The 26,820-nt window shown below is 37.1% G+C and overlaps 1 protein-coding gene across 3 annotated transcripts in view; it reads left to right on the top strand.

Annotated features, from left to right (window-relative positions):
- MAP2 (microtubule associated protein 2) overlaps positions 1 to 26,820 on the top strand; it is a 376,564-nt gene that overhangs the window by 169,976 nt on the left and 179,768 nt on the right. For all 3 annotated transcript variants that reach the window (XM_027873756.1, XM_027873755.1, XM_027873754.1), the window contains exon 4: positions 20,099 to 20,166. The gene's annotated coding sequence lies outside the window, so the exon portion shown is untranslated. The remainder of the gene's footprint in view (positions 1 to 20,098; positions 20,167 to 26,820) is intronic.

Here is a 26,820-nt window from a genome sequence, read left to right as displayed (position 1 = left end):
TCCTACCATTAGAAGGCAATAAATAACTTATATGAAAACCATTCCATATTTTGTTCTAAAATGGCAAATATCCATTGATTTTCTTGCAGAATTATAATACCCAACATTCATAGAGCTCTTTAAGCTTTTCAGACTAGTTTATAACACCATTTGATCCTCATAGTAACTGTCATATAAGCACTATAGGAATCATGATCCCTATCTTACAGATAAGGAAATTGAGGTTCCAAGTGGCTGAATGATTTATTCTTTATACATTGCTAAGCACTGGAGGCAGAATTTAAACTCAGGTCTCTTCAGACTCCAAGCCCAGCTCTCTTTCCACTATGCCGTCATGTCAGAAGGTGCTTATAAACTGTGTAATTCTTTATTTCCCCATAGATTCGCACTTGTTTTCTTTCCTCCTGGTGTTGCCACCTTAAAATAAAAGGATTCTATACATTGTACAGAAATTATGTTTTATTCTCTCCCCCTCCCAGGTTAGCACCCACAAAAAATAATAAAACTAATTACTTGTTGCGTTATTGGTAAAACCACTCTGTGAGGCACTAAAGTAAGTTAGAAAAGAAGTAATCACTTGCATAGTTTTTAAATCATGATTTTGAGGTGGGAAAGAAATTATCTTGAATAATTTGCCTACTCCCACCCAAGCCAGACCACTGCCCCTCATTCTTGACTATACCCTCTTTCCTAAAGCAATTGAAGGGAGGGAAAGAGGATTAGTTAGAAAAAGAGAGGAAAATAGTGGCAGAAAAAAAGGCAAAGAGGAATGAACAGGAATGGATAGGAATAGGAGGAGCACTGTGTAATGGTAGCATATTTAGAGCTGTTGGAAGATGGGCAATAGTCCCCTCCCCCTCCCTCTACCCACTTCAGGCCCTTTCGTGGTCTAATAAGCACTTTAGTGCAATGATGGGAAAACTGAATGTTGGTGTGTAAGAAGTGTTAGGCACTCAGCTTAAGGGCATTTCCTTCACAGGCAGTTTAAATCCAATGCCTTAATGTGGTTTCCCCAACTAACAATAGCTGACATGTGTAGATTGCTTTCAGGTTTACAAAGTGGCTTACATACATGATCTCATTTGGTCCTGATTTGGCCATGGAACTGATTTGGCCGTGGAACACTTGGGGCTTGAAATATGTTGATGGGACCAGTCAGTGTTGCTAAGAGAGTGTGGAGGGTTGGGAATGAGCAAGGCCTGGAGGTGGAAACTGATTCCCTGATAGTCATTCCCCTGGGGGTACAAGTAGAAGGGAAGGGGATCTTGGGGATGTGATTGTGAGTCATTCAGCTATAGTAACTTAGTTTTTTCATGGACATGCATTCTCCCTTTCAGGGAATTAATGGAGAACAGAGTATTTACTGTCAAATTGGTTAATAATAACTCATATTCATATATCACTTTAAGCTTTCCGAGACACTCTCTTCATAACACTCCCCCTCACCCACCTTTGAGGTAGTTAATGAAAGTTACTATCAAATCTGTAGCTAGGGTAGCTAGCTAGTGGAAATTGTCCCCAAGTACCAAAATTTAGAGGACGCTGATAGTACTTACAATAGTTCAACAACATAGGCAGCTGAGTTTAACACCTACTCAAAAATCCAATACAATGTGACAAACATTTATTAGGTGCCTATTTTCTTGAAGAATAACTAGTTAAAATAAAGCTCCAGTTACATCCTCCTTCCAGTATCAGCCTCTCTCTAGTGGCTCTAGCTTAGATAAATTCCTCCTCAGCATCATCCTTTTTCTGCATTATCCCCTGAAGCAAAAATCTCTAGCTACATCTCTCTTGGAGTATTATTATCTCCTCCTTTCACAGACGAGGAAATTGAGGCTCAGCATAATGAAATGACTTGTTCAAAGTCACGCAGCTAGGAATAACAGCTTGGATTTCAGTCCTGGTCTCCTGATCTCAAATATATCACTACACTGCTTCTCATTAAAACATTAGAATAGAGGATTCGATTGGGACCAGGTATGTTAAACATAAGGAATGAAACACACAAAGAACTTGTGGTTAGAATTTCTCTGAAAAGGTTCCAGAACGTGCAGCAGCAGGATCAATTAGATGATTTCTAGTGCTACTTCTACACTGCAGTTTAGAGAAAGTTCTGACAATTAAGAAGACCAAGGTTTCGAACTTAGTTAAAGTAACCTTCAGAACTTAGAAGGCAATAAACAACGGGGGAGAGGGATTGCAGAGGCCTGTTTCCCAAACAGCTGGGTCTTTAATTTTCAGTCATGAAAAACTGATAGGTTCTGCTCAGGAAAAAGCTAACCAGTAGTTAGAATAAATGTGCCTTTATGTACTGAGCTCCTTCTCTCTCTTCCTCAACTTTATGAAAGGCCAGATTGACTAGAATCTCTCCACTTTTAATCAATACAAATGAATCAGTGGGTATCAGGAGAGTCTAGGGCACTCAGCCCAAATTTTGCAATCAGAAATTCAAATCTGACTCTTCCATTGACCCCCTGAATAGATTATTTCCTTTCCTAGAAAAATAGCACTACTCTTACTTTATTGACTACCATACATTTATTTGTTGCTGTCTACCCTTTTGCTACAAAAGTTGATACAACACGGAGGGGGGAACCCCAATTGTGAGGATGTAGGGATGGATAGTCAAAACTAAATCTGAGCTAATCATTTGAATGTGGTGAGGAATATCTTGTTAACTGTAGAAATCATTTTTCCCCAAAATAATTTTTCAGACAGTTGACTTAATGTCAGAACAGCCCTATGAGAGCTACCAGGACATGGAATCATAAACTTCAGAATTGGAAGGAATCTCAGTCATCATGGAGTTCAAATCATGCCTGAAAAAAGAATCCTCCCAATGACATACTAACAGTTGTTGCTTAAAGATCTCCAATGAGACAGCACTCCCTCTCTCCCATTCCAGTTCTGGAGATCTCTGACCTTTAGGAAGCTTTTCTTTACATTAAACCTAAATATTCTTCTTTATGACTTTCATCCATGGTTCTTAGGTATACACTCTTAGGAAAGAAGAGCAAGTCCAAACCCTCTTCCACGAGATAGGCCTTTAAATACATGAAGACAGTTGTGACTATTCTCTCCACCTCTGACCCTACTTCCTGAACCTCTGATCCCCATTCTCCTCTTCTCTAAGTTAAATATTCCCAGCTCCTCTTGAGCTAATTCCTATTTATCATGAACCGAAGACCTTTAGCAATGCTAGTTGGTCCTCAGCTTATCAATGCCCTTCCTAAAATGTGGAGAAGAAAGAGATTAGTAGAAAGTCTTAAATTTCAACACTTCTAGAATAATCAAAATCTTAAAGTTCAGTTTACTATGTTATATACTCTTATTCATGCTTATCAAAACATGATTATTCTTTTTCTTCTCTCTTGCCTGCAAAAAACCCCTGCCTGTCAAAGGAGAATAAACAAACACATGTATTTGTGCATGTGTACATCTTCATGTATACACATTTATGTAAATGTGCACATATTTATCTGTGCATGTCTGCATGTGCATATGTTAATATGTGGCTATATATGTGCTTAGATATATATGTTTGTGTGCAATTTGAATACAATTACCAAGTGATACTCCATTTATATAGCCTTCTATGTCAACTGTGCAAAATTGACTTTAATCTGGCAAAATTATTATCCTTTAGCTGCCATTTATGGATGATGATGATGATGATGATGATGATGATGATAACAGCAAAATGTCTTTAATACCCTTGCCTCCCTCATACTTAGCCTGTTGACTTTCTACCTCCCCTTCCAAGCCCAATTTAAATATCATTTCAGTCAGGCACTCTTTTAGTGATCCCACTAATCAAAAATGACTTTACAGAGGGGCAGCTATGTGGCGCAGTGGATAGAGCACCAGCCCTGAAGTCAGGAGGACCTGAGTTCAAATCTGGCCTCAGACCAAACACTTGACATGTACTAGCTATATTAACCTGGGCAAGTCACTTAACTCCGATTGCCTCACACACACACAAAAAAATGACTTTACACGCACTTTGCTTCTGCTTTTGTGTAGGTGTCATATCTCCCTACTAAAATGTAAGCCCCATGGGGCAGGAACCATCTCTTATCTCCCCACCACCTTGTATAGTGAGATCTTTACATATAGTTGAAGGATGATTACAAATTGAACTAAATTAAAAAAGTGATTCTTAATGTAAGGAAATGAGAGCTGGGTTTGGACATCTAGAGGTCATGTGGATTGGTTAATTGGAATAGTAGCTGTTTCAGAAATATCTACACTACCCAAGATACCTTGATTGTTTAAAAAATGCTTGGAATAATAGACTTTGATCAGAGCAAAAGAATAGGATGAGGCTTTGAACCCCAGAGGCCAGAGGTTCCTTGACAAGTACAGACTCTATAGTTATACTTTGAGATTACCTATTTTGGTAAGACAGAACTTTACAGATTACAAAAAAAATCACAGAGAAAATAAAATTTGGCAACATGTTCACATTGTTTGACTGCATCACCAAAAACTTTATTAAGCACTCAGTAGTTCATCAAATACTATTTTTTCCTGTGATTAATGATTTCTCACATTTTAGAGTATCCTGTCTACTCTATCTTTAGGACCAAAGGGCTGATGGTATTAATAAAATAGCAATATGAATTCTCCTTCCATAAAGTAAATAATCAACTCCTAATTATGTATATTAATGGAAAGCAACATCATAGATGGCCCAAAATGGTGGATAATGAAAACAGTATTTCTCTTTGTTCTCTTAGTATGTATTTTCTCTACTTACATTTAATCATCAGAGTATTTGGTGTGAGAAAATTTAAAACTCCTTAAGTAAACAAACAAAAATGAATCTATACTAAGGACTGACTCAAGAAGACTTAGAAAGTTGTTTAACTCTAACACATTTCCCTGTTACTGAAAAGAAAATATAGCAAGTACTATAGATAACTATAAGTTACCTTCAGTGTTCAATACATTGTGCTACATACTTCGTGAGATAAATATTTTAGAGAAGAAAAAGTATGCCCCTTCCCTCAAGAAGCTTGCAGTATAGCAGAGGAATTATACCTAAAATAATTAAGTAAAATGTACATTATGTAATAAGTATATAAAATATCAAAATAAAACAAAGTAAATCTTTACCAACCAATAGAGGCTGGGGCACGGTGATAGGTTGGGGTGGTGGGCAGGAAGGAGCAAGAGAGGCTTCTTGAGTGAAGAGGCATTTAAATGACTTTATAGGGCAATGGCAATGAGAAAAGAGAGCAGGAAAACAAATGTGATTGATTTTGCAGAGGTGGAAAGGAGAAGACTTAACTTAATAAATGAGAGGTAAAGAAAGAAAAGTCAGAAGTGAACCCCATTGTCATAAGCATGAGAAACTGAGTGAAGGGTATAAACTACCAAATCCAAGCTGCTACAGATGGAAAGAGTGAAGAAAGAACTGACTCGGCATGGCCGTGTCATTGTCCATGATCTTTGAAAGACACAGAGAATTGATGAGGTGCCATAGTACTACAGAAAAGTACATATCCCAGGTTTCCAAAAACAAACAAAAAAGAGTAAAATTTTAAATACAGATGGATTGACTTCAAGGTCAGGCAAAATTTTAGAATATATAATGAAAATGATGATTTGTGAACATGTGGACAGTGAAGCCATCAATGCTCACAAAGAGCTTCACCAAAAACAGGGCACTCCTAACTAACTTTCTCTTTTTTTTCTTTCTTTTCTTCATTCTTTCTTTCCTTCTTCCTTCCTTCCTTCCTTTCTCTCTTTTTTCTTTTTCTTTTTTCTTTCTTTCTTTGTTTCTTCCTTCCTCCCTCCCTCCCTCCTTCTTTCTCTCTTCTCCTTTTTTCTTCTCTCTCTCTCTCTCTCTTTCTCTCTCTCTCTCTCTCTCTCTCTCTCTCTCTCTCTCTCTCTCTCTCTCTCTCTCTCTCTTTCTCTCTCTCTCTGTCTCTTCCTTCATAAGGTTACTGCACTAGATTGTAGTCATGCTGCTATACACATTGCCTATTTCCAACAAAGTATTGAACAAATTTTCTTATGGTATCCTTGTAGGCAACATGAAGAAATATGTCTTTTTTCTTAGAGTTTTTCTACTTTGCCACAGAGAAGAGAATTAAGAGCAGTAAGGGAGATAAACAGATTTAGGTTCGAAGTAAGGAAAAAGCTCCTAACAATTAGAGTTACACATGCTGCAGTGGTCTGAATTACAATGTAATCATTTCCCTTCCCCTAAGTCTCTAAAAACAAGCCTTGGATAACCAATTGTGGTTATGTTGTAAAGAGGACTGCCAGTCCTACTTCTTTGCAAACCCTTTCTTAACACAGTGCCTGACACATCATAGGTGCAAAATAAATATTTGTTGATCAATTGATTGCTGAGGTAGTTAGTTTAGCCAAACCTCTGAAGTACATTTCAGCTGTGATTCCATGAAGTCAAAAGGAGGCACAGGTTGTAGGGAGAGGGGATAGAAAGGAAGAGATAAAGAGCTCAGTTTGGACATGTTCAGTTGGAGGTCCCAGTTTGACGTTCAGGTGGAGATGCTCTTTAGATAGTTAGAGATGCAAGTCTGGAGGTTTAGAAGTAAAGTTAGCACTGAAGATAAAAACGTGGGAGTTATCTGCTTAGAGGTAGTTGGTGAAATATAATGAAGGGATGAATAAGATTGCCAGGAAGAAGGGCAAGAAGAGAAAGAAGAGAATAAATGAGAGCCATAGACAGATGCTTGGGAAACACCCTCATTAAGGGAACTGGAAGAAGATAAAGAGTCAGTGGAGACACTATTTATTACATCTCTAAATTTTGGAAATTGCTACAGATGAGCTATGTCCCAATTATCTTCTCTCGCTCTTAATTTTTTCTCTTTCTGATTCATATCTTCTCTGATTCAGAAAGAGATAATTAAAAGTTATTTAAAATTCTTTCTGCTGGATTAAATCTCTATGGTAGAGCAAATGTAAATAAAAGATAATGTGTTTAACAAAAGAATCAGATTCAGTTAAATTCAGTAGAAAGTAAGCTTACTGAAAGTATGGACAGTTTGGTTTTGTCTCTATATTTTCCATAGTGCTGTTTTTGTATGTGTATAAATATATATCTGTATATATATGTGTGCATGTATATATGTATGTATATACACATGCACACACAAATGTGTGTATACACATATGTATATCTATTTTTAATTTGGTCAGGATCTGTGACTTTACTGATGTAGAGAGGTCCCAAGGTGAAACCCCCATTCAACACTTCTATCTCTAATCAAAATCTTAAAGTTCAGTTTACTATGTTATATACTTGTACTCATGCTTATTGACACATGATTATTCTTTTTCTTCTCTCTTACCTACAAAAAGGCCCTGTCTGTCAAAGAATAATAAACAAACACACGTATTTGTGCATGTGTATGTCTAGCTGTGTGACTTACCAGCTGTGTGACTCTGGGCGAGTCGCTTAACTCCAATTGCCTCACACCAAAAAAAAGAGAGAAAGAGACCAAGAAAATTAGTTGCAGATTAGCAACTAATTTGTAATTTGCAGGCTTAGAAAGTTGCCTACAGCCCTGAGAGATTGAATAGTTTGTGTAGGCAGGACTTGGAGTCAGGTCTTCCTGAGTCACTGAGGAGGTGGCACCTGAATTAATCCTTGAAAGAAAATAAGGATTCCAAAAATCAAAACTAAGTAGGAAATATACTACAGTAATGGGAGGAGGCTGAGCAGGTAAACAGGGGTGGGAGATGGAATGTCAAGTTTGGGGAACATCTAATAGCTTCTAGAATGAGTATAAGACAATAATGTGAAATAAAGCTGAAAAGATGGGTTTGAATCAGATTGTAGAGGACCCCAAGTCTTAAACTGAAGAGTTTATATTTTATCCTAGAGGAAATGGGGAGCTGTTGATGGATTTTAAGCAAAGGAGGGATGTGATCAGACTATACTTAAAGCAATCTCTTAGCACCTTTTTGATGGATGGTTTGGAAGATAGAAACAACAATTGGGAAGTTATTACAACATTTCAGGTAAGAGGAAAGAGTACCTGAATTAGAGTGGTAATTCAGCAAAGGGGACAGATATGAGATATGTCTGATAGGTAGAAGCTACTTTGACAACTGACTGGAAATGGGGGGAGTGAGAGGAAGAATCTAAGGAAACTATTAGATTATGGACTTCTGTGATTGGAGAAATTATGGGCAGTTTTAAGGAGAAGGATTTTTAGTTTTATTTTCAATGCTGAGTTGGAAGCATCAATGAGGCATCTAGATAGAGATGTCCATTGGGCAATTGAGTAAATGGAACTATCTTGAGATTACAGATATGTACTTATGAAATATCTGTATATATGTAAATGTATGTACATACATATATTGCATGTGCATATACACACATGTACATGCATGTATTACCTATATACATATCTTTGGAATATGTCTGTAGAGATAATGATTGAAAAAATCAATAACTTAGTCAGTGATCATATATTAAATGATTACTTTATGCCAGATACTATGCTAAACACTGTAAATACAAAGAAAGGCTGTGTGTGTCTGTGTGTTGTGGGGTGTGGGCAACATTTAAATAGCTAAGTGCATACAAAGGATATACAAATTAGATGGAAATTAATCTCAGAGGGAAATGCACTAGGAGTTGGAGAGACTAGGAAAGGTCACTTACGGAGGTATAATTTGAACTGAATCTTGAAGAAAGTGAGGGAACAAAAATGGAGAAGTGGGAGAGCATACCAGGCATGGGGGATGGCCAGCACAAAGGCACAGAGACAGGAGATAAAGTGTCATGTCTGACAATTGCAAGTAGACTAAGATAGCTGAATCATGAGTGAGTGGAGGGGAGTAAAGTGTAAGAAAGGTGGAACTCTAGGAAGAAGTCATGTTATGAAGAGCTTTAAATAACAAGTGCAAAAGTTTCTATCGATCCTATAGGTAATAGAGAGCCACTGGAACTCACTGGTGAGGATGGGTGAAATGGTAAAATCAAGGCTTGACAGAGTGAAGGATGGAAAGACTTGAAGCAAAGGAAACCAGTTAGACAGTTAGAAGGCTACCTGAAAAAAAAAAAGAAGAAAGTGAAGGTCCAGTGGGTAAAGGATACCCAGTCTTTGTCAGCAACAAGTAGATGATGCTCTAGCAAAAGAGACCAAGAAAGAGAAATCTGATTGATTGAGGGAGGCTTCTAGAGAATCTCAGGGAGGAGAAACTATCCAGGAGGACAAAGTGATCAGTAATAAGCAAAGCTACAGAAAAGTCAAGAAGGATAAGGACAGAGAAAAAGCATTTAATCATTTATCGATTAAGGCATCGGTAGCTGTTGAGATAGCAGTTTTGGTAGAGGTTAGGTTTGCAAGAGAGATTGCAAGGATCTCGGAAGTAAGTAGGTTGTGAGGAAGGAAACTATTGTAAATAATTCTTTTGGAATTTGAGAGTGAATGGGAAGGAGGAAATGGAGATCTCTTTTGTTCAGTCACTTTTCAGTTGTGTCCAACTCTTCATGATCCCATTTGGAGATTTTCTTGGCAAAGATACTGGAGTGGTTTGCCATTTCCTTCTCCAGATCATTTTACAGACAAGGAAACGGAGGCAAATAGGGTTAAGTGACTTGCCCAGGATCACACAGGTAATAAGTGTCTAAGACCAGATTTTACCTCAAGAAGAGGAGTCTTCCTGACTCCAGGCCTGCCACTCTATCTACTGTATCATCTAGCTGCCCTAGAGATCCCTACCAATTCCTCATAGAAGCTTGAGGTTTGAAGTGATGGTAGAATCAGGTGAAAAATATTTTTTTAAAGATGGGAATGAGATAAACCTCATCATGTAGAGAGCAGAATCCAGTAAAGAGGCTGAAGCTGAGAAGAATCAGTGGTTAAAGTTCATAAAAAATGATGGGAGGTGATACGGTCAAAGTAAAAAGTAAATGGATAAGCCTTGGCAAGGACCAGAGGAGAAGGTATTCCTCTTCTTTGGAGTCTAGAGCAAACAGGGGAGATTATGAGTGAAGTTATGGAGGAGTTTTGAGGTATGGAGTAGGAGATCTAAAGGAGATCTGAAGAGATAAGCTCAATTTTTCCCCCAAAATTAGAAGGTGAGTTCATCTCTTGAGAGATAGAATGACAGTGTACTTGAAGGAAGTTTATAAAAGTCATTTCAAAGGGTATATTAGCACATCAGTCATATATCATAAAAGAACTTCCATGCAGCAATAAGGTCCCAATTGAAATTAAAGAACATGATTTTGTAATCAATTTGGTTGCTGACTTCTTCCAGCAGCGTCTATCAACTTGGGAGTAAGAGTGAATGAGGAATATAATAGAGATTACCTCCGGTCAATGATTGACTTAGCGTGAACAAAAAGGATCAGGGGTAAATGTCAGTGCATGGTTGAACTACTTAACTCCAGCATCAAGACTATGTGGGAAGAGGGCCAGCTAGGGGTCCCTGTAGATAGAGCTCCAGGTCTGGAGTCAGGGAGACCTTGTTCACATTTGGCCTCAGATATATAAACCTGGCCAAGTCACTTAACTTGGAGATTACCTCTCCCCCTCTCCAAAAAAAGACTATGTAGGAAGAAAAGTGAGACCAAAGTATTGGATTGGGAAAAAATAGAGGAATTAGGAGTCTGAATGTTTGAAGAGGCTCACCAGTTTCAGGAAACATGACGTAGAGGTAGATATGGAAGAAGAGGATGTTATGATGAGAAATGAGAAAATTTAATTAATAAATAAATACACATCCTTCCCAATTATAACAATGAACACTTAGAACACTGTGATGTTCCATTTAATTGAACAAGCATTTTATTAAATACCTGCTATGTGCAGGGTATTATGACAGGTGCTGAAGGAAAACTAGTGTTCAATAAAATATTGCTCTTTCCCTCAAGGCCTTTATAGATGAGTAGAGATATGGTACAACTATAACACATCATAAATAATAAGGGCTTCAAAGAGGTGCAAAACAAGGTGTCTGAAAGGGGGAAAAGATTATTATCAAGTAAAGAATCAGGGAAAGCTTCCTGGAAGAGTTGCCATTTGGTTTGGGCTTTAAAAGATAGGAATTCAATAGGCAAAATAGAAGGCAGGAAATATGCACACACATACATGCATCTATTTATTGATCTATTTATTTATTTTCTATTTTGTTTATGTACCTTCCCAGATTCTTCCATTGCTGTTCAAATGTAGCTTTTTGGATTTGAAGCTTTTGGATATTTTAAGATTTTTATTGATACCTTCTTGATATGAATACTCTACCGAATCCTCCCTTATAACGAAGAGAAACAGTAAAACAAAAGCAAAAACAATAAGGCATAGCAACTTTGTCTGTTAGTATACATGCGTCATTCTGCACCTTTGTCTACCTGTTCTCTATCAAGAGGATGAAGGTGTATTTTTTCATCTCTGAGACTATGACTGGTCATGCATTTAATAGAGTTCCACTGGCTTTTCTTGGTGTTTTCATTTACTGTTTTGTCGTCTTTCTATATATTATTCTACTAACTTCTTACTCAGTGTCAGTTCATACAAATCTGTCTATGTTTCTCTGAATTCTTCATAATTATAATTTCTTAGGCTACAGGGGTATTCTGTTATATCTATGTGCCAAAATTTGTTCTTATATCTATTCCATAGCCACCTACTTTTTTGCTAGTAGTAATGATTATTTATTGACTGTTTGAAAAACATGAGATGGACAGGTGGATAGTTTAAAAAAAATTACTTATTTAGTTGCTAGAGATTTTTTTTTTTTGCTCTTTGTTTGCCATTGTTAATAGCCCAGTCCTACAATATGCTGAATTTTTACCGTAGCTGATTTTGTCCCATTTTACCCATGTTTATTACTTAAAAATTCAAAAAGTCAGCATTTAATTTGAATTTGTCAGTGAATGCAGGAAAGAACTCAGGCAGTTGTGTCTTCAGTCCCTTGGATGAATCATAGAGTATTGCTTCCTATTAAATAAGACTTCACACTCACCCACTTACACTCTCACATTCACTGGCTCAGTTGCCCACTCAGGAACACCCACCCACCCTTATAGGGTAGCCCTCTTTACAGAGCATATGCACTAAAATGTCCAAAAGAAAAGGATGTAGGTATTTGTAAAATACCCACATTCAGTTATCTCAGAAGAAAGGACTCACACTCTTCCTTCCAGATTCTGGAAATAAGGTTCATGCTCAAGGTATCTGTTTCCTCACCACCTACTCTCATTTTCAACCCTGAATTCTGTTTCCACCACTCTATGGAAATCGTATTTTCCAAGGTCACTGAAAACCTTCTCATCAGCAAATCTAGAGCTCTTTTCTTTAGTATTCATCCTTCTTATCTTCTTTTTAGAGAGAAACAGTAATAATGAATGCTGCTATAGGCTTCACCCAAGAAAGAACTGGAAATCTCTTCTGTAACACTGTTTTACTATGATAAAATCACTCAGCCTCTCTCAGCTTAAGTTTCCTTATCTCTAAACGGAACTAAAAATGGTTTTAATGCCTATATCTCAGAGGTATTACAAGGTAGAAGACAATGTATGTAAGGTACTTTCCAAATCCTACAATGACATAAATTTCAGCTATTATTTTTGATCATTTTCCTTTTCTTGACAACATCTCATCGCTTGGATTCCACAATACTACACTGTCATGGTACTCTTTCTAGGTTATTGGCCACTCATTTGGTGGTTCTTCATCCTCCTTCCCCCTATAAATATGAATATCCCCTAAGGTCCATGACCCTCACCTCTTCTCTCTCTACACTCTGCTTTGACAACCTCATGTGGCTTTCTACATCTGTATCTTCACCCAACCTCTCCTGAGACCTTTAGTCCAACATTACCAACTGCCAATTGTAAGTATGTTGACCTGGATGTTCTGTTTCCAACTCAAATTCACATGTTGAAAATGAAACTCATCATCTTATCTACACAATTTCTTCTTCCAAACCTCTCTCTTTCTGGTAATGGTACCACCTTACTCACATAACTCAGGCTTGTGGTTTCATAATTTGACTCTTAATGGTAATAAAGTTCAACACAAAAGAAAAAAGATTGGCCTTAGAGTCAGAGAATGTGGTTTTAAATCCCATATTTCTACCTAGATGACCTCAGACAAGTCACTTGACCTCCCTAAGCTTCAGTTTCTTCATTGATACATAGAAGTTGTACTAGGCAAACTCCAAGGTCTCTTCTGGTTCTAGATAAATGATCATATGATTCTGTGAGAAATAATTGAGCTTATTTATAGTTGTTAAATACATTTTTGTATGTTATTGTCATTCTAAAAATATTACAGACCAGTTCAAATGACTGTATGGAGATAGTGACTTCAAGGTGATAGTGGCCCTTTATGAAATGCTTGTTTTCTTAATTCAAAACTTGAATCATAAGATGGTGGGATTCAAAGAACAAAGTCAAAGTTTGCCTAACATGTTTATAGAATAATCTTGTCTAGAGAGAAAGATATAATGAGATAGAGGGACTAAAAGATAAGGATGATGCCAAGGTTTTGTGATTTGGTAACTGAGAGAATAGTGGTGCCAATCAGTGACGTTGGAAAAGAAAATGAGTTTGGGGACAAATGACAAAAATGTGCTTTTTGCAAATGATATGTTTGAGATAACAGTCAGGCCCCCTCAGACAAGATGATGCAAACCATTTTACTGTTGCATTAATCTCCCTCCCTCCCCGCTTTTCACCTCAAACAGTTAAAATATTCAAATATTCAAAAATATTCAAAAAAGAGTTGGCAGATATAGACATGGAGCTTGGAAGGAAAGACAGACCTAGACAGATAGATTTTGGAGTCATTGGCAAATAAGTAACAGTAGAAGTCAAGGTCATGGATGAACACTTTAAGGGATGGAGGTTTATTAAAGGACAGGAGACAGAGATATTGAAGGAGAACCACAATATTTTAGTGTTGTAGAAGTGAAATGGTGAGTTTAAAAAAAATACAATGTCCCATGTAGCTAAAAGATTAAGGAAGTATGAGGCCACAACAGTGGCATTGCGTTCAGTAATAAAGAGGCCATAGGTTATCTTGAATTTTTTTTTTCATTAGAAGAGTGCTGACAAACAAGATTGCAATGTAGCTAGAAGGGGCAACTCAACTACAATTTTCCTTCAAGCTAGAGGATATATTTTTATGTTTCAAAAAAGAGTGTGAAGAGCCATTGATAGTGAAATAAAATGTTGAAGGCTAAAGGGATACATAGAATCAGGATCCCTTCGATTCTGAGAAGGGATGGAATTCATCCATCGCCTGAACATAATAGATGCTTAAGAAATGGTTGTTGAATTGAATTAAGATGTAAGTGAAAAGTACTGGAAGAAGAGAAGAACCAACTTGTCCTCAGGGATCAGAAAAGAAAATAGCACATTATTTGTACTCTGTACTGTTGCCAGTCTATTTTGCTCTAATCATCTTATTTTCGTGATCAACATTTTAAAGTATATGCACTTAAATTAAATTTTTTTGTGTGAAACTCAAAAAGGGAATATGAAGACCTATATATGTAAGTGTTTAAGTATTGTTAAATACATACATATTCATGGTCAATATGTCAAGAATTTGTGATTTCATTGGTGCCATATTTATATATATATACGAGTTTTAAAGAGTTGCCTCTTGTTGAGTAAGGTTAACTGACGACTATAGTTCTAAAGCTTGTAAATGTCAGAGGCCATGATTTGAACCCAGGTTTGCTTTTCTATAAGCTCAGCACTCTAACAGGCTCTTCAAAACTAGTTGAAAGACTAGACTCAAAAAGAGCTGATGTAGTGTCGTACCAGAAGACCGTGTCCTCAGTCTACTAAACATTGTCAATGTCTGAAATGAAATTATAGATGGCATGTTTCTTAAAAGCTCAGCTGACATGAACCTAGAAAAACTAGCTAATATGTTGAATGACAGAATTAGGTTCCAAAAGATTTTGACAGAGTGAAATGATAGGCTGAGTTTAATGGGATGAAATATAATAGGAATAAATGTAAAGGACTGCATTTAGATTTGAAAATTCAACTGTATAAGCCCAGAATTGGGGGAGGAGGATTACAGTTCTTGGGGAAAAGATTTATTAGATTTATTAGTCCATTTAGCAGATGGAAAGCTCATTATAAATTAACAATAAGAAATGGCACCCAAAAAGTTAACTGAATCTCAGGTTGTCTATGTCTGAATATTATGTTCCGTTCTGGCCAATTTATTTTAGGTTGGATATTGACAAATTTAGATGTGACTAGAGGGTAGCTACCAAAATGGTGAAGAGACTTGAATTTAGGGGTGTACTGGAGTCAACTCATATAGGTTTAGATTATTAAATTTTTGGTGTCAGTCATTCTGTCAATAAGCATTTATTAAGTATTTCCTTTGTGCCAGGCACTGTGCTAAGTAGTGGGAATATAAATAAATGCATAAAGAAAGATACCCCCTGCCATCAGGGAGCTTACATAGTAATGGGAAAAGACAAAACACAAAAACCAAGCTAAAAGGGTGGATGGGGAAGTGGGAAGTATGTGCAAGAGCATGGTAGAGAAAATCCTTTTGAAGATGAGCCAGCAATTCATTATAGTGACAGATGAAGATAGCTTTGATTTGGACATCTTCCTTAAATTAAAGGATTTGGGAAGAATCAACCAATCAGAAGGTGAGGCTTCAGGGGAAGAGAATACTTCCAATATGTGAAATAGTCCAAGTGTGGAATGATATTCCAGGGTGAAGAAGTTTCTATGTCATGGCTGAGAAAGTCCTATGGAAATACGCTGGCAATTAAGCGTAGGGAGAGATGAAGATACCTTTCACTTGGGTTTCCTTAAGTTGGAGGTTCTGAGAGGAATTAGTCAATAAGAAAATGAGGACCCAGTAGTAAAGAATACTTTCTGTGGGGAATGGCTCACATAATTACTTTCAGTTATTTAAAGATTAGGAAATAAATGTGTTCTGCTTAACAAAAATCAACTATGGACTACTGATTGAATTGTACAGGTTGATCTTGCTCCAACATGTCAGAACTTCCTAAAAGAGCTATCTCACTGAGCAGTCAAATCAAGTCAATAAATACTAACTGTCTACTTTGTGTCAAGCACTGTGCTAAGCATTGCAAATACAAAGAAAGGCAAAAACAGCCCCTACCCTATAACGAGTTTACACTCTGTTGGAAGCAGGGCGTTTGATGAGAGGCAACTTTGTGTGAGAAGAGCAGTGAAGTTGTAGTTCAGAGGACTTGAGTTCAAAGCCCAGCTTGACTTCCTATTTCCTTGTGACATTGGACAAAATAAATTACCCTTTCTATGCCTCAGTTTCCTCATTGGTAAAAGGGTGCTGTTTGATAAATTTAGATCCTCTAACTCTAAGTGCAGTAGTGTTTCTATTACATGCAGCTTCCCAGAGTAGGAGCAGAATGGAAGGTCATGAGTAGAAAGTTCAGTGATTAAGAGCCTTACATATTTGACTATGGATAGTCATGTGCCTTTCTTCATTTGACTCTGTATCCCAGGTCATTTTCTATATTCCCAACCTACCTGCTTTCCATAAGATCCTATCAAGCACATTTTTTTGAGGGTTGGGAAACTGTCTTGTCCATTATGTGTCTCTGACTAGTATCTTCAACTCTTTAAGGACAGACCACATACTTACCACGTACTGCTCACAGTGCTTAATTCCAGTGGTGAATGTTTATTGTTAGATTAATAGCATGGCCTTTCCAAGTCAGTAGAATGCCTGGCAGAGATAGCTGTCATCTAAAGAGGAAAGAACTGCCCTCATTCTAGAATCACAAGTATAGTTTCTCCTTCCACCATCCTCAGAAGAATTAGTACAGCCAGATCTAGTTAACAATGGATGAAAAGAATGAGATCAAATGAGATTGTGCAGCCATATTCCTAATTATTGAGCCTGAATTACTAAATTTCTTTGGAGAAAGAAAGGCATTTTTTGAAGCTGTGCTCATTCTTTCACCTCCTTAGTTTGCTATAGGGTACCTTTGGAGAATTCAATCTTGGTTGTAAGAGTAGATACCTATTTGCATCCTATCCTTGAGCACAGAAATGAATTCTAAACTTCAGGCATAGTTTTGCCCAAAAATATGGTTTGAAGAAGTAATCCTTAGTGACAAAAATAAGCCAACAAAAACTGAAGGGCCTATAGCCATAGAGATCATGCTTTGCCAGACATTTTTTGTAAAATTACCGAATGTTGTATGTGCTTGGGGGAGCCTCTTTCACTGCCTTTTCACTAGATCTGAAATTCCCTATGAAACATAGCAATGATTGCAGTCTAAAGAATATGACTGATTGAACCTATACTTGAAAGACAGTGACAATATTGAGTCTTTAGAAAGAATTTTTAAAAGTAGTGCAAATCAACCTGTGGGTAAACTAATCTCAAAAGTATCTTATTTGAGAAGAGGTTTGGGGAAAATACTCAAATGTGTAAAACTTGAAGGTCAGGTTTCCAGTCTTATCCACTAGTTGGGGTTCAAAAAGTTTTTACAAATATTATAAGAGCAGGTGGTTATGTGAATGAAATGACAAATCAGTGAGATAAACAACTACTTTTCCAACTAAATGTACTGTCAATTCCCTAGCCCCACTTATTTGAGTCACCAGAGGCAGGTTCACACTGTGAATACCAAAGAGGAACCTTTGAGGACCCAGCTATAAATTTAATTCTAGGATTTCACATTAGCAAAAAGGATGATATCAGGGGTAGTTGAAGTGCCTAGAATATGACGATTTAGTTCAGACTATACAAGATCAGTTCATGAAAGGTTGGTCATACGTGACTGTCAGAATAGAAATAGGAGAGTTGATGGGAATAAGATTTAATCTAATTAATTTCACTCTTACTGACCTTAAATAGAGTTCTGAACAAATACTAGACATGTTAGTCTATAGGACGAATATGCTGCTATTTATATAAATAAAAAAGCAATTTCCAAAACAGACAAAGAATATTCTTAAAATAGGCTTAGCATGCAAATGGGATAAGAGAAGAAGAATAAGGGCATAGCAGCAGTTTAATATGGTGGATAGAACAACACTAGACCGAGAAATCAAGAGACCTGGGTCCTCCTCAAGGCTCTCCTGGCTATGTGATTTAGCAGACTCATTTGTATGACAGAATTTTACCAAATGATTTGTGAGGATCCTTCTAGCTCTAGCATTCTATAACATTCTGGTCATCAAAGGGTTCAGCTACCAGAATGATTTAATGCATTGTGTCATTAATTTGAAAGGAGATAGGTGAAGGTAAAATTTGCTGATGAGAAAAGGTGATGAGGAAAGGTTGTTTAGAGGAGAAATCTAATTCCCTTCAATGTAGTCCAATGTGCAGTAGGGATAGAAGGGCAGAGAGGCACCAAAAGGACCTACCTATTTCAAGAAAGAAAGAAAATTGATAGATGAAGATCACTCCTCTTTTTATGTCTCCAAATTTCCTCTTTTGTACTCAATCCACTTTGATGATCTGTCTATTCTAAGTTCCCTCTATCCTCACCCCCACCCCTTATTTTTCCTTCCTACTTTTCATTGCTGGTAACCATAGTGATACTTACCACAAATAGCTCTCTGGCAATCTCCCCCTCCTTTTTTTTCTTCTTCTTTCTTTCTTTTTTTTTTGTATATCAAACTCCTTTGATATACATTGGATTGATATTGTTAGATAATGCAATATTATATGTACAGTTTAGAGACTTATTTTATTTACCAAATTTCTTGTCCATTTCCTTTCAAAGGAAATACGGGGAATTTCCCTCTCATTTAACCTCCTTGAAGGGCAATTTAAAATGGGAATGTGCAACTGTTAATTTCAGTTGCTGGCATGGTGGGGAAACTGATTATGCCAGAGATTCTTCTCCCTATTTGGAGCTTTGGGAATGAAAGAGCCCCTGAGTACCAAAGGCAATCATCTCCTCTTTGCTTTAATGTGCAATCTGAATAAATGTGGAAATATGTGAAAGCGATTACCACTAAATCATGATTCAACTTCAGTCCCCAGTCGTCTGCTATCTGCTGTTTTCTCTCTCCAAAGGGAAATATTAGCCTCATAAATAGTAGACAGTCACAAAGAACTAGAATTCTTAATAAGAAACAGGCAGGTATCTCTCTCTATAAAATAAATTTTAGTCAATCCATTAGCTTTTGAGTATAAGTAAGAAAATTTCCATAATTATTTTGGGTGTGTTCTGTAAAACTCAGTTACCAAAATACCAAACAGAAAAAAAATCCCTGTTGTCCTCAATGAAGATAAAGTCTAAAGTCCTCAGAAACTTCCTTTTAATCAGATCCAGTATTTGAAACCTAAGTGAGTGTTAAGGTTCTTGTGCTGTCTTTTTGTGCTATAAGCCTGTGTGTGTGTGTGTGTGTGTGTGTGTGTGTGTGTGTGTGTGTGTGTGTGTATCTGGCATGGGCACAAAGGCAATCAGATGATGACATTCATAGGATTATAAGACTGACTCCTGGGGACACACTTGGTTGGATGCAATTAAAATGCCTGTCAGGCATTTGATACCAGAAGCCCCTTGACAAACTGCTAAATCTGCCAGCAGCGCAGCATCCTATTGTGAGTGAATGATGGCGGAGCTGGGTGGCTTGTCATCATTCTCGAAAATTCTGTGGCTACTGAGCTCTCTCTCCCTCTCCCACTCGCCTTATTTTCCTTTTCGCCACTGCAGGGACTTTTTCTAATTTGCAGTTTTCATTTTCCCGACACACATAGACACAAGCTAGCGGCTTGCAGACTGCGTCTGTCTAGAGGTAGACGGCAAACCAATGGATAATAATACTAGAGAAGAATGATTTTGCAGCAGTACTTGAAGAATATGATTTGGGGGTCTTGCTGCATATGCGCCGGTAATGATTTTCTTTCAAAGGATCTGATTTAAAGGTATTTGGAGGAAAATTCTGTAAGGTGCAAGGATTGAAAAAAAAGATGCAAGGATTGAGCCTTCTGGAAATTAAGTACTGCATTACAGCAATACCGATGAACTCAAGGCAGTTTTATTTTATGACCGGGAGGAATTCATTTGCTTATTTGTAAGCTGATTAATTTGCAATTTCAAAAATTATCTTTCTGTATCTATATTTTTCTCTTTTTTCATTTTATTTTTATAGGTTCTACAGCCTGTTGTCATTAACACAGGAAACATTGATTGGAAACTACTCATTCAGAAAATTAAAAGGTACCACATGTTATTTTTTTGATGTGTTTAAGGATGGGGGAAGCAAGGATCCATTCTTTGAGCCATCTGCATGTTTTCATTTGAATCATTCTCTGTTTTCTTAGCTTTTTCATTTGGAGGCTAAATTTAATGATATGCTACATTATCTGATCTCATATCATTTCTACATGTTATCTAAGGCTGTTTGATTATTGAGTAAATGCAAAATCAACTGAGTTGTTTGTCTATCTGGCACGTTTTCGATCTGCTGATTAGTTTTGAAGGATTGAGAAAGCATTTGAGAAAAATGTTCGTGTTCTGCCTCCTTGTTGAAAATCATAAATATTAGTTGCAAGTAAAAAAAAAAGAGACTCTGATACTGTATGAATTTTAATGGGTTAAATTCACTGACTTGCCTTTCCCAGGTAGAATGAATGATAGAGAGTGAATCTGAAAGCGCAGGGATGACTCAGTATGGGGTTTGCAAATAAAACCTTCTTAACCCCTTCACTGTCATTTTAATTTTTTTTGTAAGGCATCTTTGTTCAAGGATCTGGCAGTTATGGTTATGGAAGGAATGTGATTCATTCTCATTTCATATGCTCTTTGCAGCATGAGAAACCAGCCTTGCAGAATTGTCATAAAAGCAAGGGACTCTGTTCTTTTTGTCTCTTTTTACCTAAAGCCCAAGCCAAATAATATTGGTTTCCAATTTCTGCTTGGCTTCTAGGTGTGTAAGGTGCTTTGGAGAAAGCAGTAATATGAGGATTGTTTTTATTTTAACTCTTTAAGGCTATTTTGCATTTTCACAAGCACTCCTGATGTCCATATTCTATCTGCTTATCAGAATGAATAACATTCTGCCTTACTGAGAATCAGACCAATAATGTCATTTTCATGCTTAGCTGGCATGTTTGTTTTTTGCCCCTGAGATTTTTCTCTGGCAAAAAAAAAATTTGATGGCTTATTGTCAGAAGCATTTTAAATAAAGGTAGTTATTTATCTTTTTGGCTTGAAAACCCCAGTGGTAGTGTTTATGTATATGTATACATGTGTATAAATAATATTTCAAGAATCTGAATATAGCTTTTATATTGCATTTGCATAATTTTCTCAGTGCTATCTAGTCATCAACCCATTTATTGGTTCATTTGGCAAGCATTTGTTGAGTGCCTACTATGTGCCTATCCCTTTCCCGAACATCATGTAATATAGAAAATAAACAGAAGACTTAGTTCTTCTTTTGAAGAACTCTTAAGCTCTTTGGACAAAGGTCTCTGACCTCTGGGGAATAAATAGAGAATCACAGAGAGATTTTGAAAGCCAGAAAATATTCATTAAAATATTGAACAAAATCTAGCAAACTAGTCCTGAACCATCTGATCTCTTTCCTCAAAAATTAAATCCAATTTCATCTTGTCTTGGATTGGGAAAAAAAATAATTGGGGCTTGTTTTTCCTCCTGAACATTTGAAGAGCAACCAACAAAGCCATAAGCCTGCCCTATAATTCACATTTTCATTTGGAGAAGAAAAGTGCTGTGTTTTATAAGGCACTTCCTTTTGGTAATTTTTCCCATCTAATTAAAATCTGGAAGTGGTACAAATGCCTGAAAGGAAGCTAGGCTTTTGTGATCCCAGCCCCCCATCTTCAGGTTTAATTCAGATAAGCGCAGTAAAAATACTAGACTATGGAGTGCTTCAGTGAATTGCAAAGACAGCTAAATTGTCTTTTTGATAGATAATCTGGCCATCAATAAGAACCCACAAAGCTGAGTAGCATTGTTTCTGTGTGGTAAACACAAAAACAGTAGAGGTGCTCAACATCATCCTTCAGTGGCCCCTGCCTCAACTTCCTTGATCCATTTTCTACTGTAATTGGTAAGAATGAATGCCTGCCTTATCCCCATGGTAATGATGAACTATGGTGCCAAGCTTTTTATAAACCACTAATGAATTATAATTTCTCAGAACTAATGGCTGCTGAATAATCAAGTGATGGTTGTTTACATTGCTGGAACCTGCAAGAATCAGGGGTTCTACATCTTGGCTTTTCTAATCAATGTCTTATTGGCAATAGCTAAGTTGATTGCGAATTCACCCACAATTCACCTTAAACACTATGCCTGTTCTTGCAACTCTCAGAGGATTTGGGCTGGACAGCAGAGTTTAAATTTTGCTTTTATTTATTTTGGTTTTTAACATATAGCTCCAACTATTTTGCCATTAATATTCTTGGGAGAAGGTGATATTCGATGGTATCAAATGAAGCAAAAATGCCACTTCTTTTATCATTTAAGATTAGTGAGGATTTTCTTTTTCCTTTCCTTTTAATCAGCCAAAGGACAGAAGCCAAGCTGCAGCACGAATCTTGCTGTCTGAAATCTCCCCAAATAGTACTTTAAGCTTTGACACTATTTACTGGTCTTCACATCTCCAGCCAAGGTTTTGCTGCAGCACAGGAGAGGAGCAGTCCTCCTCCCTCCATCCCACAACATTAACAAATAAAAATGATGTCATACTTATCAGCCTATGATAATCAATCAGCGGAGTTGTTGTAGCAAGATAAATAGTGGTCATTGAGAAATCCTTGAAGGTTACACCAGGAAATATCAACCTTAAATTATTTAGAGAGAATTCAAATTAACATAGTTTCAGGTGTTCCTAAACACATCAACATGAAAGAATGGACATTCCAGCTTTTAAAAATAATAGCTTTGTTTATACAGAACTTCCTTCTGGTACTGCAAGGTGGTTAAGAGTGAATTCCGAATATTTGTATGTGTATGTGCGTATACACATTCAGGGAATACATTATATGCTTTTACAACTTTAACAATATTTGAATTACAACCTATTTTGCCCTATTAATTGGAGAATAGCTTTATTACTTCAACAGCAGGAAAATAAATGACGAATTAGCATTTAAAACAAGTACGGTAATGAAAGCAACTTCCCCATTGTGATTTGTTATGAAATTGACTGGAAAATGTAGCTATTAAATTACATATAAAGTACAAATATACATTATGAAGGGTTGTTTTTAATGAAGGTGGTGATATAATGGAGATCATAGTGCAACAATTGCCCCTTTCACCTTGACCTGTGCTTCTGTCCACATGGTTCTAAAGAAACACCGCTGAGACAGACTCTCAGGAGCTGTCCCTATCCTGCTGTCCTTGAGAGGTAGCATGCATTGGATCACTCATACATTGAGTGCCATTATATAAAGGCATTGTGCGTCTGGGTGGGATAATGTTCCTCTTAGTAACTCCCTAAGTCCCTATCTGTTCACTTCCCTTCTCCAACTAGGTGTGCCTAGTTTTCCCAAATGGTAACTCAGAAGGTAGTGAGCTCACTGACAAGTACCATTTTTACTGCTGGTACCTACACCTGTTACTCAGACCCCATTGCAAAAATCAGAGTTCAATGTCCAAGGCCATCTAGTCTAACATGTACATTATAGTTGGGGTCCTGTGCCTCAGATCACACAGCCAGTGTCAAAGGTGGGATTCAAACCTACATATTCTGACTCCAAAGCCAGTACTTTTGAGATCTGTCACAGTACCATGCCTGATCTATTGTTTCTTATACTCTCCATGGGACCTTGACCCTTTGTTTCTCAGTCTCCAAACCTTGAATCTTAGACCCTGTTGCCTCCCTGGATTCTGGACCTCTTGCCTTTTCCATCCCAGTCTAGCTTTTTTGGATGTATCTGGCCTAACTGACTTACGTTACCTACTTCTTTAGGTTCCCTCTAATCTAGTCAAGTTTCTGATCCAAGATCCCTGTCTGGCATTGTGGTATTTTCCTTCCTCTGTGCGAAGGCAAAGCAAATCATTGAATGTGTTCTTTGACATCAGTAACAATCCATCCTCTGGAAAAAAGAAAAGCCAGATTCAAAATCATTTGCTTCTTCCTACTTTAGGTACAGTAAGAGGTAACATTGACCACATTTTCAACTTATACTCCTTTATCCCAACATCTTCGTACTATTTGATATCATGTGATTATTTTCCCACCTCAAGTATTTGTTCCACTTCCCCTCTTGAAACAGGATTATGAAAAAAAAACTTCTCACTACGTTATGTCTTCTCAGGTGAATTGATTCAGTTCGTAGCAGCAACCCAAGCTGGTCTGAGTGACTTGTTTGCAAAAAGTCAAAGGATCATTTAAAAGGTGGCCAGAGTAATTAACTGTACTGTGCAAGCATTTCAAGTCTCTGCCAAAAAGGAAATTATGCCTCTGGATCTAAAAGGCCTTACATTGCTGTCATCTGTAATATATTGACCACTAGTTGTAAGTCCCATATTTTGATTTCATAACAGATACAGTGGCTGAAGCATACATTGTTAGGATTAGAGAACTGAGAACACCCAAGAGAAACACCCCATCCAGTATAAAAAAGTTATTTGTCACAATAAAACAAGTTAATTCATTCATTGAATATAAAGAAACCAAATAATATCTGGTAAAGGTAAGGAAAATAGCTTCTAATTACAAAATAGTAGGTTTGTCTCAGCTTAAATTAAGATAACATCATTGTCTGTTTCTGGCCTGTCTAGTCTCAGGGGTTTTCAGTAGATAAAGCCTCAGTGTTTGGATAGTATTTTCACATTCTTCTGCTACTAAGTTTCAAGGAGCCAGAATTCACCCAGTCATTTCTTTATTAGTTCTCATATTAGCTGGTCTTTTCTTGGCCTCCTTGAAAGAGCATTCCTCCGGACAAGTGTTAATTGCCCTGGATTTCCAGATGCTACTTTCTGATTTTTCAAGGGGGCTCTGGACCTATGATTCATCTATTTAAGGAACTTTCTATGTGGAAACTCCATGCACTTATCCAGGTGGGCCATTCATCTGTAACTTAAAAAATAATAGAAAATGGCCTAAAGAAGTAAAAAATACAGATAGGAGCAAAGACTTACATACAGAACTTCCTGACTGCCCATGGCTGACCCTCTGTTGCAGGGGTTCCCAACCTTTTGTGTTTAACAAGCTCCTGTGGCGTTCTGGCAAAGCTTATGGAACCTTTTTTAAATGTAGAAGATAAAAATAGGATTATTAAGAAAGACCAATTATATTGAAATACAATTGTCAAATATTAAAACAATTCTTTTTCTGTCCTTCATCCAGCTTCATCCTTAAATACCTTTAGGATGATTTTGCTTAGTTGAATCACCAAGCTTTCTTTCTAAATTATTTATTTCACCAATAGTTTATTCTATTAGGTTATACTTCTCACAATCCTCCACAGTCCTCCAGAATAAGAGTTTACAAATGGTCTGATATTCTAAATGAGTGTTGCCCTTGGTTGCCTTATGTGTCCACTTGGAGAGAGGATCAACTAATTGCTTTTGAGGTGATCTCATTATGGTACTCAATTTATTTTGATTGAACTTCTTTAGGAAATCTTTCTAATACATGTCAATATGTTTGGAGGATATATAGATAGCTCTAAATCTATGTAGACATAGATCTATCTCTCTACATATACATATATAAATGCAAATGTTATATATAATACATATATAAATGCAAAGAGTCACTGTAGTTTATTGACAAGGAGAATTCCATGGTTAAGATCTGTAATTTAGGAAAATCAGTTTGGCGGCTGGACGAAGATTGAAGGCTTGAGGCAGGGAGATGAATTTGGAAGCTATTGTGGTAGATCAGGTAAGAGTCTGATGAGGGTCTGAATTAGGGTGGTAGTTGTATGAGTAGGGAAGAGACAGATTTGAGAGATATTGTAGTGGTACAAATAAAATTTGGCAACTGATAGTAATTGAGGGGTGAGAGTCTAAGGAATCAAGGATGATACCAAGTTTGAGAGCCTACATGACTGAAAGCAACATGGTGTCCTAAACAGAAATAGGGAAGTTTAGAAGAAGTGTGGGCGTGAGTCTTGGGTGGGGGTGGGGGAGATAATGAGTTCGTTTGGCATATGCAGAGGTTGAGATGCCTATTGGAGCATCTGATTTGTCTAATAGGCAGTTGGTGATATGGGATTAGAACTTAGGAAGAGAGACTAAGGTTGGATATAAAGATTTGGGAGTCACCTACAGAGAGAAAATAATTACATTCAGACAGTTAATGAGGTCACCAACTGAGAGAGTATAACGAAAGAACAAAATGAGTCCAGGATAGAGCCTAGGGGTACACTCACAGTCAAGGAGTGTGATATGGATCATGAACTAAAAAAAGAAGCCAAGAAGGAACAGTCAGACAGATCAGAAGAGAACTAGGAGAACAACGCCATAAAAACCCAGAGAAGAAAAAATATCCAGAAGAAGATAGAAGTAAACAGTGTCAGATACCAGAAAATTTCAAGAAGGATGAGGGTAGAGAAAAGATAATTGGATTTGGCAATTAAGAAATCATTGGTAACATCAAAGAGAATAGTTTTAGTTGAGTGATGAGGCTGGAAGCTAGACTTCGGAAGGCAAAAAAAGTAAGAGAAGAGGAAATAAAGGTGATGATTGTAAACTAATTGTTCTTGAATATTGTCTCAAAAAGTTAGAGACATAGGTTAGCAGGTTCAGGCTACACATCTCTACATCCCTCAAGTAATTCTGCCATGACATGATGTTGAGGCCTTTAAACATCTTTGTTGTCTTCCTCTGGCTGCTCTCCAGCTTGGAAATATCCTCACTCAAATGTTGCACCCAGAACTGAACACA

The sequence above is a fragment of the Vombatus ursinus genome, unplaced genomic scaffold (genome assembly GCF_900497805.2).
Source record: "Vombatus ursinus unplaced genomic scaffold, bare-nosed wombat genome assembly UNPS02014802.1, whole genome shotgun sequence".
NCBI lineage: Eukaryota > Metazoa > Chordata > Mammalia > Diprotodontia > Vombatidae > Vombatus > Vombatus ursinus.
This window is presented reverse-complemented; position numbering and strand designations above follow the sequence as displayed.